Genomic DNA, 12372 nt, shown 5'->3' on the forward strand with positions numbered 1-12372 from the left:
GTGGTCAATCTTTGACCCAAGGGAGTTTCGGTCGACCAGGGCCTTTTGAACTACCTTTGCTGGTCGATCGGGTGGTCAAACTTTGACCTGAGGGAGTTTCGGTCGACCAGGCCAAAAATGAACTGGCTTGGCTGGTCGACCGAAAGTACATCGTGTGTGCATTTCGGTCCCGTATTAAAGCAAACAAATCCTATTCAAGTGCCTAACAAATATATGTGAAAGTGTGAGTGTCCTAGGGGCACTTGGGGTCCAATTTTGAAGACATCGAAAAAGTCTGGTGTCGGTCGACCGAAGGAAAAACCCTAAGGTCTTTCTATGGTCATTTTCTCATTCATGGTTTGTTTGAGCTTACGTAGTAAATCATACATGTGATGTGTGTGAGCTTATTACAAACCAAATACCTACTTACTATTATAGACCAATATAAATTTATTACAATGCTGAATTATAAATTGGTCTTCAAGCTTTTCTTACTTTGTGCACATCTTGATCTTATCACCCTTAGTTCCTGCACAAAACATCAAACGCTCATTAGATACAATGAGTATTTGTCATAATCAAAATCGGGCGTGACCAATAAGGTCAACAACGTTATTGATTGGGTTACTTTTAGTTTTTGAGTTCATGTTTGATTGGTGATTTTAAGGTTGAATGTCTTAGTTGCGTGATAAAGTTTTTTTTTTGGAGTTTGTCCGAAATCTCAAACATAGGTTTTATTTATTATCTGAATGGTTAAATGTTGGACTATCTTTTGTAGTTAATTTCGTTATCGTCTATCTTATTGTTTACTATTTTCCGTTTCTTGTCATTAATTTGATGCGCGTTAGATTCATAGTTTAGGTGTCGCGTTATTTAAATTTCATCATAATCTTTCAAATCTCGAGAAACCCAATCTGAACCATGTTTAGTAACATTTTTACACAAGTTCGGAATTAAACTGCATTCCCTCAGGAGATGATATGGTCCTTAGGCTAATTATTACACGACTGAACTCCCATACTTGGGATAGCCTTTACGCTGCTCATTTTTAGAGTGAGTCAGATTCCTAAACTCAAAGTTGTTTTTCAAAGGGACAAGTTTCCAACATCTTGGTAGTTTGAACATCTTCATACTTAGTCCTGATTTTATCAAAACAAGTCTTATGTCTTAAAGGTTCAAAGAAAGTAAAGTATATTTTCAGTAAAGGACGTACAAGTATATAAGATATCAAAATGGTTTTTCAAATGTGTTTTTATTAACAAGATATCTTATACTCAAGGGGAAACTCATTTGGACAAGTATTAAACTCTATTAGACTTAATATCTTTTCATATACTTTTTTCTAAGAATGTTTTAAGTGATTAAAAGACTTTTTGACATAGAAAAATAGAGCACTCGTCGACTAGTGCATAGCACTTGTCAACTAGTGTATAACACTCCTTGACTAGTGCATAACACTTGTTGACTAGAAAAACCAGTAGCTATTTTATGTCTAACAACCCAGGTGACTAGTCGACTAGTGCAAGGCACTAGTAGACTAGTAAGTGGGACTAGTCGACTAGTGAGTGGGACTAGTCGACTAGTGAGTGGGACTAGTCGACTAGTGGTCTTGAGCCCAACACAATAACATTTAGAAAATGGCTAGTTTCTTTTGAGATTTACTCCTAACGGTCCAATAATGGTTAGTTTGTGGTTTTGACTATATATACAAGTACATAGACTTGTTTAGCACAGTTTTTGATCATTCTTAGCGAAAAACATCTTTGATTACAAAACCTAGCACTTTGCATTTTAGTTATTCATTTCATGTACTCAATCTCTCTTGCTTTCTAAGTTGTGTTTGATTCAATCCTTGAGAGAATAGTGTGAGATTTGTTTTGTAAGTAATATTATCTCAATCAAGGAGCATTTCTTTGTATACCCATCCTCTTGTAAAAGGTTCTTTGAAAACCAAGTTGGTAAAGGTTCTTGGTGAACCAATTGGCAAGGCATCTTGGTGATCCTTGTGGCTCTTGGTGAGCGTGGTAGGGATTTGTTCCCGAGTGTTGGGTTTGGTACCTAAGTTGTAAGGCTTGCTCCACTGGTGAAGGAGTTTTATAGTGAATTGCGGAATCCTTGACTTGGTGCTAAGGCGTGGACGTAGGCCTGGTATCGAACCACGTTAAAACGCCGGTGTTAAGATTTCTCTCCCTATACTCTTTAATTTATGTCTTGTGCTTAATTTACATTATATATATTGTGATATAATTGCTTGCAATCTTGCCAAGATTTTTTTTTTTTTTTTTTGTAGAGAAACCCCAAATACGAGAAGAGAGTCCATTCACCCCCCATATTGGACTATTACTCCCGGGTCGGACGCTTAACAAGTGGTATCAAAGTGAGGTGCTTGCATTTTTTGGAGTAAAATCCAAAGCATAAAAGATCAAATGGAGTACTTGGTGGGCACCTCTTCCCAAGGACAATCCGTGACCAAGCCACCATTGTTCAATGGCTCCAACTATCCGGCTTGGAAAAATCGGATGACCATCTTCATCCGAGCATACAATCTCAAAATGTGGCAGGTCATCACCAAAGGAGATTATGAATTCAAAAATGCCAAAGGTTAGCCAAAACAACTTGAGGAGTTGTTGGATACCGAAACAAAGTTAGTTGAGCTTAACTTCCAAACCAAAAATTTTCTTTATTGTGCTTTGAGTGATAATGAATATAATAGGATTTGTGATTGTGAAACCGGAAAAGAAATTTGGGACAAACTTGAACTTACGTATGAAGGTACTTCTCAAGTTAAGAAGTCCAAATATATATGCTAGTTAATGAATATGAAATGTCTAAAATGGATGAGGGAGAATCCATTACATCCATGTTCACTCAGTTCACACACATCACAAATGGTTTAAAAGCACTCAGTAGAACTTACTCTATGGAGGATAATGTTCAAAAAGTTCTCCAATCTATACCCGAGTCATGGCATGCAAAATCAACCACCATTGAGGAAGCAAAAGATTTAACCAAAGTCACACTTGATGAGTTGATTGGGTCACTTATGACCTATGAAATTAAGAAAAACTCGACTTTGGATCCGGAAAAGCCTAAGAAGAATATGGGTATGGCATCAAAATAATCTAGTTTAAAATATAAAGAAATGCTAGAAGATGATGAGGATGGTGAGGATGACATAGAATCTCTCACGAGATTTTAAGAAATTTCTAGTAAAAAGACAAAAATTAGGTAAAGAGGAACCAAGCAAAAATGATAGCATTAGGTGTTACAATTGCAAAAAGGTAGGGCATATTATAACAAATTGTCCCTTGATCAAACGCAAAGGGAAATTTCAAAAAGAAGATTATAATGTTATGAATGCTATTATTTGCAATGAAAGTGATGATGAAGAAAAAGCACACTTGTGCTTCATGGCCAATGAACTAGAAGAAAGTAGTTCAGATGATGATGAATATATTCCTTCGTATGATGTAGTAAACAATTGTACAAAACTATTTGAAGAACTACTTATGGTAAAAAGGAAGAGCAAAAATTTTGATGAAGAGCTTGCTTTGTCAAAACAAAAGGAATTTTCTTTGAAAGAAGAAAATGAATCCCTTAAAAGGGAAAATGAAGAGCATAAAACTTTAGAAGTAAAAATAAAAATCTTCAAAGATGAATTGTTAAAATGCAAAGGCAAGGAACCTTGTCTTTGTTCCACCTTGAAAGAGGAAAATATTTCTCTTGAAAAAGGAAAATGACGAGCTTAATGAAAAAGCTCAAAATGACCATGAAGTTTTTCGAGTTGAGGTAGAAAATTTAAAAAATCATGGTAAAGCCACTAGAGGAAAAGAAAACTCCAAAAAGTCTTTGGGAGTTAAGAAAAATGATTTTTACAAAAAGAATTTTAAACCCTCTTATAAATCACATGGTCTCAACAAGCAAAAATAATGCAAATAAATCAATACCCTCACACGAAAATGAAATTTGTTTATATTGTGAAAGAAATGGTCACATAAGATATTTTTGCCCTTTTTGAGGAGCTAGAGGCAAACAAAGGAAGTTTGAATCGGTTGTGAAGAAAACCAACCCCATTGGGACCCAAGGAGGAATGGGTACCAAAAGAAAACATATGAATTCTTTGAATTATTTCCTTAGAACCTAGGATTAGGAAATAGGATTTAGGTGGATTTGACCAAACCTAGGAGAAAAGAAATAAGTGTTGTCCAAGTGAGTTTATATTGTGCTAAATTAAAAACACTTATTTTTTGGATAGAGCTCAAAATGAGAAAATTTCAGTTTTTGTATTTTAATGGAAATTTTTGAAGAATCATGCCAATATTGATGAGTTAAAATTATAAAACCAATGGGATGCTTTAATTGTGTATATGTCATTATCATTTGGTTTTTTCTTGAAAATGTTGGCTATTGCTTAATGGGATAAAATAGCATGTGCTCCAAGCTTATTAAATGAAAAAAGACCTTGTTTTTCTTCATAAGAATTACTAAGGTTTTAATTTTTTGATTCAAAAGCATGCTATAATTTTTTTTTGATGATATAAGCTCTTGCTTGGATACATAGTAGAATCTCTAAGCATAGCTTAACCATCCCATACATGAAGTTAAGTTTTAGTAAAGCTAATCATAACAACATCTGGAGAATTTGCATTGAATGTTTGATCCAACAACAAATGGTATCTCTTAAATCATCATTCATGAGTTTGGGAAGAAAGCCAATCTTGGCATTTCCAATGTTATGGTTTAGCGCCAATCTTTTGGCATATGGATTTTGCACACACTCACCTCACCACCATGGAATCTTATATTAAGAGGGAGAAATCATTTTTAGGTGAAATGAATTGTACCTCTCTTTTTGATGATGATCAAAGGGGGAGAAGATATTTGGTGTCCTATGTGTTAGGAAGAAGATGTTTGGTGTTATGTGTAGGGAAGAAATGAAAAATGTATGTGGGGGTAGAATGCATATGGCAGTATGAAAGTTCATTTTGCTTATTTGTTTTATCTTAAATGAACTTTCTATGGTTTGCATAAATATAGCTCTAATAGTTACTAGTGTCTTTATTATGTTTTATATGCATATACTAAGGGGGGGGGGGGGGGCAAATTTTAGTTTATTTAACAATATGCATAATTTGCGGGGGAGCTGTGATTTTTGGTGTAATCCCAAGAGGGAGGGGGGTGAATTGGAGATTTTAAAATTCCTAGGTCAAATTAAAATCGCAACGAGTATAACACAATCTAGAGTCTATCTAATTAAACACAAATCAAGTAGATATATGAACTTTCAAATAATTTTAAAAAGTATGAAAGTTCTAGTATTTCCCAATTAACCACAAATCAGTATTTAAATGCAACTGCAGTAATCTCAACAGATAAAGATAAACAAGAAAATAAAAAAATATAAAGAGTATAGGGAAAAAGTGACACTCGATTTTTATGAGGTTTGGAAAACCGTGCCTACGTCCTCGCCTCAAGCCAACCAACTTGTGGATTCACTAAATGCTCACTTAACTGGGTGGAGCGATGCCATTTACAAGTTCTCTTTACAGGGTGGAGTCTCCCTAACTCACTTACCAGGTGGAGCCAAACTGTTACACCTTATAGGATGGTGCCCTTCTAGCTCACTTAACCGGGTTGAGCAAAACCAATACACACCTTACAGGATGGCGCCCTCTTCTTCTGCCGATACCCCATGCCTGGAATACAAAGATATTAAAATGAAATTTTTGTGTACAAATAAAGTGCTTTTTCAACCAGAATATGTGCACAATAATAAAATCAATGCACTCTTGTATGATGGGAATTTATGCTCAATAGAGTCTTTGTGGTTTTTCTCTCAAAAATATTTTTATAAGATAAATGTGAGATATGATTATGAAAATGATCTTTGATTGAAATATGTAATATTCACTAAGGGTATTTCAAAGATCTAAAAGGCAAATAATTTTCTCAAAAAGTATTTTTCAAAAATGAAGTGTAGGAGATGTTGGATATTAGCTTACATAAATATTTTTTCAATAAACACAATATAAGCTTTTGAATCTTGCAATGGATACGCACAAAGATTCACAAGCTATGAGGAGTTTTCCCAAAAAATATTTATCAACAAAATAGTATGGGAAAAACTCAAAGCTTACTCTCGAAAATGATTTTCAAAAACTAATGAATGAGTGAGAGTAAATGCTTTTAAATGAAATGAACAATGCCCACAAGAATGAATATTCAACAATCTTCAAGTTGCAATAAATTTGCAAATGAAGAATATGAATCAATGCTCTCTTTCTAAGATGATTTTACCCAAGAATATGAGAAAGAGAATGAAGTTTGCTTGTATATTTGAGACTAAAAGAAATAAGGCACAAAATATTTTGAGAGAATTTTTCAAGCTAATCAAAGTGTTAAAAATGATTTGGAGTGGGCTATATATAGAATTCTTAACCATTAGGGACACATTGGGCATTTTTAGAATTGTTGAATTAAAGAATTAATGAAGTTTAGCACTGAAAAATTGGCCAACTCGAGAGGTCTAGTCAACTAGGAAATGCGCTGGTTGACTGACCTAATGCAAAAATCAACTTTCCCAAGAGGTCCGATCGACTGGGTAAGGTGCCAGTCGGTTGGACCAAGGCGATTTTCTAAATCATCGAGAAACGGTCTACTAGCCTAATGATCCGGTCAGCCGGACTTGAAGGCCGGTTGACTGGGCATTTTTAGCTCGTTAAGGTCGGTTGGCCGGGCTTTGAAAACCTGGCTAAATGCTAAGGTTGTTCAGTTGGGCTTTGAAGCTTTGATAATAGTCTATTGGCTAGGGCTTACTCAATACATGCCAAATGTCAAGGCTGGTTAGTTGGGGCTTCCATGTGCAATTTGGGCCGGTCGGCCGGGCCTTTGCAAACTGGCCAAAGATAAGGTCAGTTGACTGGGCAAAATAACACATGATAGGGCCAGTCGACTGGGCTAAGTGAAAAACAGATTTTTAGCCCTATTTTTGACCTAAAACTTTTCAAACTTGTTGGTGTATGAGTATCGAAATTTATGAAAAGTTTTTCCAGAAAATTTTTGGTTCCCTAAGGTCAGTCTACGGTCTTTGTTTAGCATTTATCCATATCATGCATGATATGCCTTATTACAGACCAAACTTAATGCAATTACAATTCAAATTACAAATGTCTTCAACTTATGCTCTTTACCTTGGCATGCCACACGCTAGGTGAAGTAACTTCTCATTTCATCATGCCTTCCATTGTACCTCAACTCATCGTGCCTTCTGATAAAAATATTTGTTCATATACTAGATGCACAAATGAGATACTTTGGATTTGTCATAATCAAAACAGGATAGGACTCATAAAGTCAAAAATCTCCCCCTTTTTGATGATGACAAATACAAGAGCAAATATGGGTACAGCCTGAAAAGGTTCCCCCTAAGAATATGCCTAATTTAAAATTTTGGAATAGTTCAAGTATATCTAGGAAAGAAGACATTTCAAGCAATATGCATTTACGTTTGACATTGAAGCTCAGATATCAAGTGTAAATAAAAATACACAGCAGAATGCAATATGAAGAATTATGCTCAGTTAATTCTCCCCCGCATTCAGTTTTGCCCAATCAGTTAATTCTCCCTCGCATTCAATTTTGCTCAATTTTACCCAAGTTTGCTAAAATATTTCTCCCCCTTTTGGCATTAGCAAAAGGGCTAAAGTAAAAATTATAAGCATTTAAATGAATCCTTAGCTTAGAGAAACTTCCTAAGTCAAACAACTATATAGCATGTATTTCTAAATATGATCATTCAATTCAGATATGCAATAACCTAGTCCATTACCAGCATGCATACACAAATTCTGCAACAATCTAGTATTTTCAATCAATATAGTCAATAAAAGTTCAAAATACCAGTTAATAAACATCCATTAAATAATATCAAGCAATCAATACCTAATGGATAGCAATTGCATTTCTCACAATTGCATTTAAAGTATATAAGTGTTAGACAAGATAAGATTGTAAGAATTTAGAGCCCTAGTATTTGATAAGGAAGGTGTACTCCCAAGAGGGGGGGGGGTGAATTAGGATTTTAAAATTTATTTATACCCTCTTTAATTAATTCTTTCTCAACTTATTTTGATTTCAACAACCACTCATGTGAGATTGATATTTAATAACAAGTACAATGGAAAATTAATTAAGTTATAACCTCTATGAATGTGTATGAGTATACCAAATTGAATACTTTGTGAATTTAAAAAAAAAAATCTTTCAGTAGTTTAATTCAACCAACCAAGATAACCAAGACAAGATTCACAATATAGAATAATTCTAGCAATGCTTCCAAGATTCAACAATTGAGTAAGTCAATGTTGAGTTTAAGTATGTAGCTGATAAATGTCTTGTATTAATAGACTTGATTTCTCAATATGAAGCAAAATAGAAATTTCCAACCACTCTTCCAAAAATCAGAATATAAACAAACCACTTTTAATTAATTAATGAGTCTTGGGTGTTAATCAATCAACGTACTCCCTTACGGTTTCCGAAATAAGTATTAATCAACCAACGTACTCCTTTTTGGTTTCCGAAATCCCAATATTAATTTTCAGCTTATTTAATATCCAATCCAAGTAGTTTATATAATCAAAAAATTAAATATCCAACCACAGTTTATATGAGTAGAAAATTAAATGAGAGTAGGGAAGAGAGTGACACCGCAAGTTTTACGAGGTTCGGCTATCCTCGCCTACATCCTCGCCTTAGGCAACACACCCAAGGATTCATAATTCCATTCCTTTACAGGTAAGAGGAACCTTACACACTCCTTTATGGGTAGGAGCAACCTTTTACAATCTCTCCCTTAATAGGATAGAGTCCTCCTCTCTAAGCGATACCCCACGCTTGGTCTTATCTAGGATTCAAAAACCTGAACCATCTACAAAAACAAAAAAACAAATTCAGTGAACAAAGACACTCACTATAAGAGCTTATTAGTACAACAATAAAGCACAACTATATACTTCAATTCAAAATAACAATAGAGAGAATTTGAAACTTTAGAAGTATATCACTGTGAGCTTCTTTCTTGATGGAAAGAATTTAGTATATGCTTAGAGATTTGTGAGAATTTCACAGAAAAACTTAGTAGAGAAGTTTAGCAAGTATGTGAGCAAGAGAGCTTTGAAAGTATTGTAAGCAAGAAAGCTTTAATTGTTGTGTATTGCTTGGTGTATTAAAAAACTTTGTCTTGGGGGGTATTTATAGATGTAAAAAGGTTAATTTCGCGTTCCCCAAGAGACTTGGAGTGTTTCCCAAGTTTTCATAACAAATACTTTTTTAAAAACTCAATTTTGGAAACTTCCTATTAACTTTAAAATTTGAATTTTCAAAGATTCAGCCGACTGGATCACGAAGGCTCAATCACCAGGGTCATTAAAAATACTAAAAATTCAAAGGCAGTAAGGTATCAGTCGGCTGGGTTGTCAAGAGTCAGTCGCCTGTGTAACGACTAAAAAATTCATACCATTTTTTTCAAATTATATATATATATATATATATATATATATATATATATATATATACTGATAATTCTTTTACTCTGATACCCCTGATAAAAACCTACTGGTATACACCTATGCAACGGGAAAACATAAAATTGTACAACCATAATTTAATACCAGAATTTAGTATTTTCCCAAAATATACATATGTAACTACGTATCCATCCAATATCATCTAATCAAAACTCCTGGAGTCTACCTAAAAATACTTTTCCCTGAAAACACTTACCCTACAAACAGGGTAGTGCAACTGACCTTCTTATCTTCGAGCCTGATTTGCTCATCTAGTTAGATTACCTGAAAAATGTTAAATTACTGGGATGAGACAACTCTCAGCAAGAAGAAATATGCTATTACCAGTGTGTGGCAACTGAGTTTACATAAATAATTTTACTGATAAATAACTAAAACTGAGATATCATGTAAAATATACTACTGTATAACTCACACCTATGTGGCTTAAAATACATCTGTAATATCTAACGTTTTTATTTAATCATACTTTTAGAATTATAGTATATCTGCTATTATTTTGTAAATCTATATATATATATATATATATATATATATATATATATATATATATATATAACTGTGAAAACATCCTTGAAAAACTGTATGTCATGATTTAACCCTTCATAACATGATTGTGCCCGTAGGCGGGACTTAACACTGGTTGGCCTACCAAGATAAGTCAACTATAACTCTATCATCATCAGACCGACCTCCTCAACCTAGAATACCGGGGAGTCTGCAATCCCTCCTGGCACGGTAACTAATCTCCTCATCATCAAACCGGCCACCTTAACTCAGAATACTGGGGAGCTTGTAATCCCTCCAAGGCACGGTTGACTGAAATCTACACACTATCTGAGATATGTTGTTGCACTCTGATTTGAAATAGAAACGATATTGTGTTCTACTTGTAATGCCCCGAATCCGTAAACCTGGTTTGGTGCGTTATACCTAATTAACCATGCTTTGTGGCGCCTCGAACCAGTCTTATAGGACTCAAGTGCCACGTCATTCATTTTCTTGCAGCTGTTATTCCATTAATAATTATGTAGTGAAAAAAATAACTACAGTCCTCTATCAATAATTTACTAGAGTTTTCTACTTCTATCTACATTCTATAATAATCCATTCAACCATCTGCATCCATATATATACATATCTCCAAAAAAAACATAACCAACAACTTCCAGTATTCACATTCATCCATTCCTTAGATGACTTAGAACATAAAACATAAAACATAAAACATAAATCTATATAACCCAAAAGTATCATCAAGTTTATACCCTTTTTCCTTTCTATAACAAAAAATGCTCTAATAATCCCGAGCTCTCTAAGCTCGATCCCGTGGAGGTCCTGAAAAAGATAAATTTGCATTCGGATGAAACACATCTTAGTAAGGGAAGAAACAATATATATTAAATCAGCATGTGGCCAATATGAGATTAATATTCAACATTTGTAGATCTCTAACATAATTTATGAAATCATTTTCTTAACCTAAACAATCACATGCAAGATATTTTACCAACGATATTTCCTAAGGATTGGGGTGATTACCCGCTCATACAAGTAGCACCCCTCTGCTCTGATACTTTAGGCAACCAATGGTCACAACTGAAGCATATCAAGGCACTTACCTTACTCAGTAAGTCTTCAGGTGAAGAAGTAATCTCGTACTCACATAGTTTATACAAAAGTTTACCAGCAAAGGCTTCCGAGAATAGAGAAATCTACCCACCCATACAAGTAGTTTCCCTCTGCCCTAGTACATTATGCAACCTACTACTACACCTAACCAAGACACTCGCCTTTCTTAGCAAGCCCATGGGCAAAGAGTTTGCCTCACCCAAACGTAACATGTTCTATAAGCATAAATAATGATACTACCATAATACATTATTTTGTATGTCATTATTCTGCGATTCTCATCTATTCATGTTCTCAACTTTGACATTTCATAACATTTCACTTTACGTGACTTTTACCATTTCACATTGTTCACATTTCACATTTCATTTCCATTTCATTCTCATTTTCATTTTATTTCATAATATGCCCTGCATCTTTCAGTTGTTTTTATGTTAGTCCCAACATCTTTCAACTGTTTTTGTGTTAGTCCACATAGAAATGCACTAGTATGCTACCCAGTATCTTTTAGCTATTTTTGTGTTAGTCCCAGTATCTTTCAGTTGTTTTTGGTTCCATGGTTGCATTAACACTCATATGCAACATATTTCATATAACATTTTCATTTCAATTCATTTTCTGCATATCCCACATCTCATACATATAACATAATTCCACACAAAATTCTATTTTACTCATACCACACTATTTATATATATATATATATATATATATATATATATCCTGCAAAATAAGTCAACCTACATTTAACATTCATACACTAAAAATATACCTTTCATTTCTTACATAATTATCCTGAAAATATCTTTCACTTTCATCAGTCCATTTTCACACATACACATCTAATAAAACAACCCTAGACTTTGAAAACATAATTTAAACGGTTGACATTTTAAACCCATACAAAAACATATACATAGACATAAATTATCCATTTTTATCGATTTAATTCATAAAATCTTGGTTTAATATATATTCCCCTTACCTGCTTTCTTAAACTATGCCAACAGGAACCCCCAAAAGATGCCTGTGACACTCACCTGGACCCTGAATAAACTCCTATTTCTACATTTTCTCAACTTATAAACCTTAAATAAACCTTTAAAAACCAAAAACTGAGAATCTTAACCCTTACCTCAACTTAGGAGCGTTTCCCGAAAAGCCCAATTTAGAA

This window comes from Malania oleifera, chromosome 2, assembly GCF_029873635.1.
Source record: "Malania oleifera isolate guangnan ecotype guangnan chromosome 2, ASM2987363v1, whole genome shotgun sequence".
In the NCBI taxonomy this organism is placed as follows: Eukaryota; Viridiplantae; Streptophyta; class Magnoliopsida; order Santalales; family Ximeniaceae; genus Malania; species Malania oleifera.